General features: G+C 41.6%; 1 pseudogene; it reads left to right on the top strand.

The window, feature by feature from the left end:
* Positions 1 to 389: 389 nt before the first annotated feature.
* Positions 390 to 2145, top strand: LOC138144516 (translation initiation factor eIF2B subunit delta pseudogene; annotated as a pseudogene).
* The last annotated feature ends 5976 nt before the right edge of the window (positions 2146 to 8121 follow it).

Genomic DNA, 8121 nt, shown 5'->3' on the forward strand with positions numbered 1-8121 from the left:
ATATATATATATATATATATATATATATATATATATATATATATATATATATATATATATTAAGTGGACCAAATAGAGACCCAATATTAAAAATAGTCTTTAAATCCCCTTTACTTAAGGTTAGGTATATTTTGCAGCTTTTATTTTTAAATATTTGTTGTTCATTGTTGTTGAATTGTTTCTGTTGTGTCTGACTGTGACATCATTTGAAGTTTTCCTGGCAAAGATACTGGAATGGTTTGCCATTTCTTTCTCCAGCTCACTTTACAGATGAAGAAACTGAGGCAAATAGAATTAAATGACTTGCCCAGGGTTAAATAATTTACCAAATTTCAAGTCTCTAACAATTCCAGTCAGCTCAGTCTTTGACCTTACTCTCCTTCCCAAAAAACATGCCTAATGATTCTCCCGTGTGCTGTTACTAACTGTGGCTGGGCGGGCGCTGTGACCTCAGGGCCGAGTGGGGTCTAGGGAATTAGGGTCTGAAGCTCCTGGCTGGCTGGGGCCGGGGAGGAGTCCGGGCTGCGGATGGCAGCGGTGGCGGTTCTGGAGGGAGCAGTGTCCACGATGACGGCCCAGCCGACCGGCAAGACTGGGGGTAGGGAGATGTCCCAAGAAGAGAAACTGCAGCTTCGAAAGGAGAAAAAGCAGCAGAAGAAGAAGCGAAGGGAAGACAAAGGGTCAGAACTCCAGTCTGCTCCCAATGTATCCCCTGGCCAGTGTCAAGTGGGCCCACCGAAAGAGGTTCCAGGCCCAGGTGGTCAGTTAGGATCCTCAGGGGAGAAAATTCCAGGTGGCCGGAGTAAAGCAGAGCTTCGAGCTGAGCGTCGAGCCAAGCAGGAAGCCAAACGGGCCCTAAAGCAGGGGCGAAAAGGGGAGCCAGTAGGATCATCCTCTCAGTCCCGCCCTAACACAGCTGGAGAAACCCCCTTAGGAGCAAAACATTCTCCAGAGCATGTTCAGGTGGATGAGACCACAGCTTTAAGGAGACTCATTAAGAAACCAGATCAGCAGCAGGTGCCTTCTCGAAAGGATTATGGCTCCAAAGTCAGCCTCTTCTCCCACCTGCACCAATATAGCCGCCGTATTCCTCTAACCCAGTACATGAGCATCCCATCCTCTGTGATCCACCCAGCTGTGGTGAGACTTGGCCTGCAGTACTCCCAGGGCCTAATCAGTGGCTCCAATGCCAGATGCATCGCCCTACTTCGTGCCTTCCAGCAGGTTATTCAGGACTGTACCACGCCTCCTAATGAAGAACTCTCCGGAGACCTGGTTAATAAGCTCAAACTCTATATCAGCTTCTTGACTCAGTGTCGTCCACTCTCAGCCAGCATGTACAATGCCATCAAGTTCCTTACAAAAGAGATCACAGCTATGACCAGCACCCAACGAGAGGAGGAGGCAAAATCATTACTCCGAGGAGCCGCGGACCTGTATGTGCGAGAGAAGATTGTGTTGGCAGCTCTGGCAATCTCCGGCTCAGCCTGTGAGAAGATCAGGGATGGGGAGGTGATCCTGGTGTATGGATGTTCATCCCTAGTATTCTTTATTCTTCGGGAAGCTTGGACTAAAGGTCGCCAATTTCGGGTGGTAGAGGTGGATAGTCGACCACGACTCGAGGGACGGCGTACTTTACATTGTCTGGTCCGTGCTGGGGTCCCTGCCTCTTATGTGATGATTCCTGCAGCTTCCTATGTGCTCCCCGAGGTGTCTAAGGTGCTGTTAGGGGCTCATGCACTCCTGGCCAATGGGTCTGTGATGTCTCAGGTTGGGACGGCACAGCTAGCTCTGGGGGCTCGTGCTTATAATGTGCCTGTTTTGGTCTGCTGTGAGACGTACAAGTTCTGCGAGCGTGTACAGACTGATGCCTTTGTCTCAAATGAGCTTGATGATCCTGATGATCTACTGTGTGAACGAGGAGACCATGTGGCATTGGATAACTGGCAGAAACACCAGTCTCTGCGTCTGCTGAATCTGGTGTATGATGTGACGCCTCCAGAATTGGTGGACTTAGTGATCACTGAGCTAGGAATGATTCCTTGCAGTTCTGTGCCTGTTGTCTTACGAGTCAAGAGTGGTGACCAGTGAGGTGTGGAATGGTCAGTTAATAAATGATATCCTCCTTCCCCCTAAAAAAAAAAATCCATGCCTAATGAGAAGACCATTTTCAAAAAGAATTTATTCAAATTGTTGGCATGTGATAGAGCTGCTCTGCTAAAAAAATTCTCTAGTGTGTTTCCTCTCTCCACCTGCACCACCCGGGCTGCATTTTCTACACATAAGATTTACAGTAACAATGAGAAAATGGGAAGGTGGCCAAGAGCCTTTCCTGTAAATTACATAATAAGACTACACCCTTTGCTGCCTTTGCATCTGCTTGGGCCCTAAGGAAAGGGGCTGATGATAATTTGGGTGGGTGGCACTTTGCTGAGTTTGCTTCCAAAGGAAAAAAAAATCATTTTTTTCAGAATCTGGGGAATGTAAATGAAGTTGATGAAGGCAGCAAAGTAATGCTGAAGATTGCAAGTCAAGATTTAGATTTGTTTTCTTTTTTAGGGAGGAGTGAGTGGGGGTGGAACATTAAATTAGAGAAGAGCGAAATTTCAGTTCAAGGAAGCTGGAGAAGGTCTTTTTCTCCCCTTTCCCTTACAAAACACGTGATTTTTGAAAAGCTACCACAGTTACTCAGTTTCACAGTGTAAGAATTAATTATTCACCTCACTCTGATCAGCATAGGAAAACTGCAAAAATCTTTCTCCATAGGACTAAATACTACCCAAATCTCCTGTATCCTAGACTCTACAATTAGAAAGGGAAGAAAGACCCCATGGACATATCAATTGCCTCTAAATTAATAAAAACTGATACCTCCAAGCTATCAAACTAGGCCACTGTTTTCAAATATCATCCTGCCTTGGAAATTGAGTCATATTTGGAGTCAGAAGACCTGAGTCCAAATCCTTCCTCTTACTTGTGACTTTGATAAGTCACTTAATCTCTCTAGACCTCAGTCTCCACGTCCATAAAATGAAGAAGGTTGGATAGATTCTTTTCAGCCTTAAAATGTATGATCCAGTGATGCCAGAAATCTTCATAAAATCATGGTAGATGAAATACTTGTTAGAAGCCTGCTTATGATAAGCTAAAGCAGGTCTAATTTTCAAAAGAGAGAAAAAGTTAAAAAAATAATTGGAGGCGGGGGGTCTTGACCTTTGATTCCATCAAAATATTCAAATATGCTCCACAGATAACAGACAGGTAGTTCATCTGTAATATATAGTGCTTGAGAGTTGTTAGGGGGCAAAGCCTCAAAGGTTAAATGATTTCTAGATTGGCAACGCATAGTTAATTTACAGGTTTGGAGAGGTGTCAGGATATTGGGAAGTTTAGTGACTTGCATAAGGTCACACAGCTAATAGAGGTGAGAGGCAGGATTAGGTTGTACCTCTTCCTGATTCTGAAGCCAGCTTTTCTCTGGGGGAAAGAAATAAGCATGTACATATTGCCTATTAAATTCCAGGCCCTGTGTTCAATGTTTTTAAAGATATTACTTCATTTGATCCTTAAAACAACTCTGCAAGGTAGGTTCTATTATTATTATTTCCATTTTACAGTTGAGAAAACTAGGGCAAAAAGAGGTTAAGTGACTTGCTCAGGGTCACACAACTAGTAAATGTTTGAGGCCAGATATTAATTCAGGTCTACCTAGTGCTCTATCTACTGTACCACTAGCTGCCTCAATGACATTCTCTCTACTCCACCATGCTCCCCTAAACCCCAAAGCAAAAAGTGATATACATATCTAGGAAAATTCTAGATTGGGTTATTTAAGTAGAAGGTTTGAAATCATTTACAGAAGAATGCGGTGATTATAAGGAACCAGCAGGCTCCACTAAAAACAAGCCATGCCAAACTAACCTGATTTCCTTTTTTGATAAGATTATTAAGTTGTTAGGCCAAACTCCTCTGAGTCACCAGATCTCATTTAGGAGATTCTGAAATGTTTCAGGGCCAAAAGCAATCAGCACAATGTTAGATGAGGGAAATGTAGTTATTCTGTTGTTTCAGTGGCATACAATTCTTCATGATCCCTTCTGGAGTTTTCTTGGCAATGATACTGGAGTAATTTGCCATTTCTTTCTCCAGCTCATTTTTAAAGATGAGGAAATTGAGGCAAGCAAGTGATTTGCCCAAGTCACATAACTAGTAAATGTCTAAGGCCAGATTTAAACTCAGGAAGAGGAATCTTCCTGACTCTAGACCCAGTTCTCTATCCACTGTGCCCCCTAGCTGCTCAAATATTATTGACAAAGGATATCTTAATGTCAGGGAAGCATTTGACAAATTTTCTCAGATAGCCTTGTGAATAAATACTGAAATGTGAGCCAGATCTTAGTTGGGTGAACCCACAGCTGGTTGAACAACCCTTCTCAAAGGGCCTTGATGAACGGTTCTATGGCAGCCTGGAGAGAGGTCCTCAGTGGGAAAACACTCTTCCTCAACATTTATAATCATTGATATGGATAATGATCTAGAAGGCAGGATTAACAAAATTTCCTTGACACAATGTGAACAATGATAAAATCAAGATTCTAAATAATCAACAAGTTATAATAAACAAGTTAGACTGGTGTGATTTTTGTCTGAATCTTTTTTTGCATCTAGACTTATGATTTCCTCATCATAAGGAACCTCTCCACCAATGCATATTTGCAACTTGTCTGTAATTCAGACTAGAAAGTTGCCTGGGGCATTGAGAGATTAAGTGACTTGCCCTTGGTCAAGTTATTGCTGTTGTTTGTCCTTCTGTTTTTGAAGAGGACCAATGACCTCAAGGATGATGTCTTGCCTTTTCACTGAATTGGATTTAAGTAAGGTACAGTTGCACAAAGCCATCAGTCTCACTCTCTCTTCCTGAGTCATCAAAGTACGGTGGTAAGACAGAAGTCAAGGCGATCACGCTGGAGATGACCTGGGATGCAGTGGACGACCTTAGCATCTTTGATGTCTGACCAAGTTCTAAGCACTCCACAGCTCCTGCTTTGGATGCCTTCATGACCATTGGAACAACTTGTTCTCTCCTGCTCATTCCATGGGGAAAGTCTTCACATGGTTGGAGTAGACATCTGTCTATGTCACTGACAAGTTTGAGGCCAGTCAGTTACCCTGAACCTGATTTTGCCTGTCTGCCAAGACAGTTTACTAGAGTGTGGCTGCTGCCTATGCTACAGCTCCTCGGAGTTATAGGTGAAAGTTGGGTGAATCAGGTGGACAGCAAGAGGCAAAGGTATGGATAAGCAAGGCCTCATAGCAGAGGTGCTAGTCTTTCTGAACACCATAGCTAGTATGTGTCAGAGGGAAGATTTGAGCCCAGGTCTTCCAAACTCTTAGGCTAATCTTCCACTCTTCTAAAATGAGATATTGAAACCAAAACGATGAATAAAATAGAAGTAACAGAAAGTTATATGCTTAGGTTAAAAATCAATTATAATAAAATAGGAATGAGGAACTTGGTTTAGAAATGGTTTATATGAGTAATTATGCCTGAAGTTAGGAAGACCTGAGTTCAAATCTGGCCTCAGACAAGAGCTGGGTAACATTGGACTAGTCACTTAACCCTGGTTACCTCAGTTTCCTCATCTGTAAAATGAGCTGGAGAATGAAATGGCAAACAACTCTAGTGTCTTTGCCAAGAAAAGCCCAAATGAAGTCAAGAAAAGTCAGACATGACTGAAAAATGACTTAACAACAACAATATGAAAAAGTCTGGTGATTTTATTCAACCATATATTCAATGTGAGCCAATAATGTGATATAGCTGTTAACAACAAGTCAATCTTAGGCAATTTTACTAGAAGAACAATGCTTAGATAGTGAAACATAATAGTTCTCATGATCTTGGTATGGGTCATATCAAATCTACAGTAGTGTATTTAAACCAAGATGTCACATTTTAGAGAGCAACATAGCACATCTGTAGTCCCAACAGGGGAGAATGATGAGAGGATGAGGTGTATGTAAATGATATTATATGAAGAATGACAGAAAGAACTGGAGATAGGTTGGAGAACCACTTTATTAGGTCAGGGGCGGGGATGGAATGGAATGTGAAGGCTGTCTTCAAATACTTGAAAGGCTGTCATATAAAGGACCTTGCACACAAGTAGCCTTTAATAAACACTGACTGAAATAGAAGAGATCATAGACTCATTCTGTGTTTCATTGGAGGGAAGAACGAGGACAAATGGGTAAAAAGTTGTAGAGAGACAAATCCAGACCCAATAGAACAGCATTTAGTAAGAACTAAAACTGTTAGAAAGAAAGAAACAAATCTGAAACTGTCCAAAAACTATGTAATATTGTGATTTCCAGTCACTGTAAATGCTCAAATAGAAAGTGATTTGTTAGGGATGTTCACACACATGCACACACGTATGTATTACATATGTGTTATATATGCTTGTATATGTGTACATGTAGACATATCTATACACGTATGTATATGTAGTTTCCATAAAATGTAAGGTTGGAGCAGATGACCTCTACAAAGAATTTGTTCTGTAAAACTTGTATTCAGGAGCAGCTAGGTGAAGCAGTGAATAGAGCACTGTCCCTGGAGTCAGGAGGACCTGAGTTCAAATCTGATCTCAGACACTTAACACTTACTAGCTGTGTGACCTTGGGCAAGTCACTTAAGCCCAATTGCCCTACCTAACCCCTCCAAAAAAGCAAAAAAAAAGAAGAAAAAAGAAAAAAAAACTTGTATTCAGTCAAAGGGTCACACTTGAGGACCTAGAGGGCCACATGTGACCTCGAGGCCACAGGTTCCCCACCCCTGGAAGTTCCTCTAAAATGAAATTCTGATGGTACAGTGGATATAGTGCCTGGCCTAGATTCAGGAATACCTGAGTTCAAAGCTGGCCTCAGACATTTACAAGTTGTGTAACCCTGGGGTAAACCACTTAATTAAACCATCTGTTTACTTCAGTTTCTTCAACTATAAAGTGGGACTAATAATCAAATGAGGTTAATATGTATTAAATATTAATAATTTATTAAATATTAATATTTGTAAATCTCTTAGCACAGTGCCTAACACTATATAAATAATTATTCCCTCCCCTTCCTCCCTCCAAGGTTCCTTCTAATGCTGATTCTATGAACTTCTTAATCCCAAGGAAGTTAGAAATGATTATGTTTTATAAAGAGACTTGACGGTCTATGTTTTTAGGGATTGTGCTGACAACACAAGAAGAATCTGAATTTAAAAAGTAATTTTTTTAAAGCAATTGGGTTTAAAGTTATTTTGTGTGAGTGTTAGGTATCTGAGGCCAGAACCGATCCTGGGTCCTCCTGACTCTGGGGCCAGTGTTACTGCTCCATCTAGCCACCCCAAAAAGCAATTATTTTTAAAGACTGTTACATATTGTTATAGTATGGCATGGTATATAATATTTTTATCCATTATTGACATGGTGGATGGAGGGTCAGACTTAGAGTCAGAGAGACCTGACTTCAAATCCTTTCTTGGACACATACTAGTGGCGAGATAATGGACAAGTCACTTAACTTCCCAGTGCCCTTAGCAGCTACCTAAGACTCTAAGTTACAGATGGGTAAATATACACTAGTGGGGAGAGTTTCTGTATTGGGAGTGCCTCATACATCTTGCCCAACAATCTCTTCTCCTTATCCCCACACCCAAAAAAAACCCATCAACAATATCATAATACAAGTAGACTGATACACCTAACAGACAACAGGTAGGTGGTGGTTCAGTGGATAGAACACTGAACCTGGAGTCAAGAAGATTTGTTGTTGAGTCCTTTCTGTCATATCTGACTCTTTGTGATCCCATTTAGGGTTTACTTGGCAAAGAAACTGTAGTGATTTTCCAAGTCCTTCTCCAATTCATTTTATAGATGAGGAAACTGAGGCAAACAGGGTTAAGTGACTTGCCCAGGGTCACATAGCTACTAAGTGTCAAATTTAAACTCAGGTTCTCCTGACTCTAGGCCCAGCACTCTATCCACTGCACCATCTAGGTGCCTTTGGAGTCAGGAAGACCTGAGTTCAAATGTGTACTCAGATACTTACCAGTTCTGTGACTCTGAGCAT

The sequence above is a fragment of the Petaurus breviceps genome, unplaced genomic scaffold, assembly GCF_028583685.1.
Source record: "Petaurus breviceps papuanus isolate PSGF00001 unplaced genomic scaffold, PetGlider_PUasm1.0 90701, whole genome shotgun sequence".
Taxonomy (NCBI): domain Eukaryota; kingdom Metazoa; phylum Chordata; class Mammalia; order Diprotodontia; family Petauridae; genus Petaurus; species Petaurus breviceps.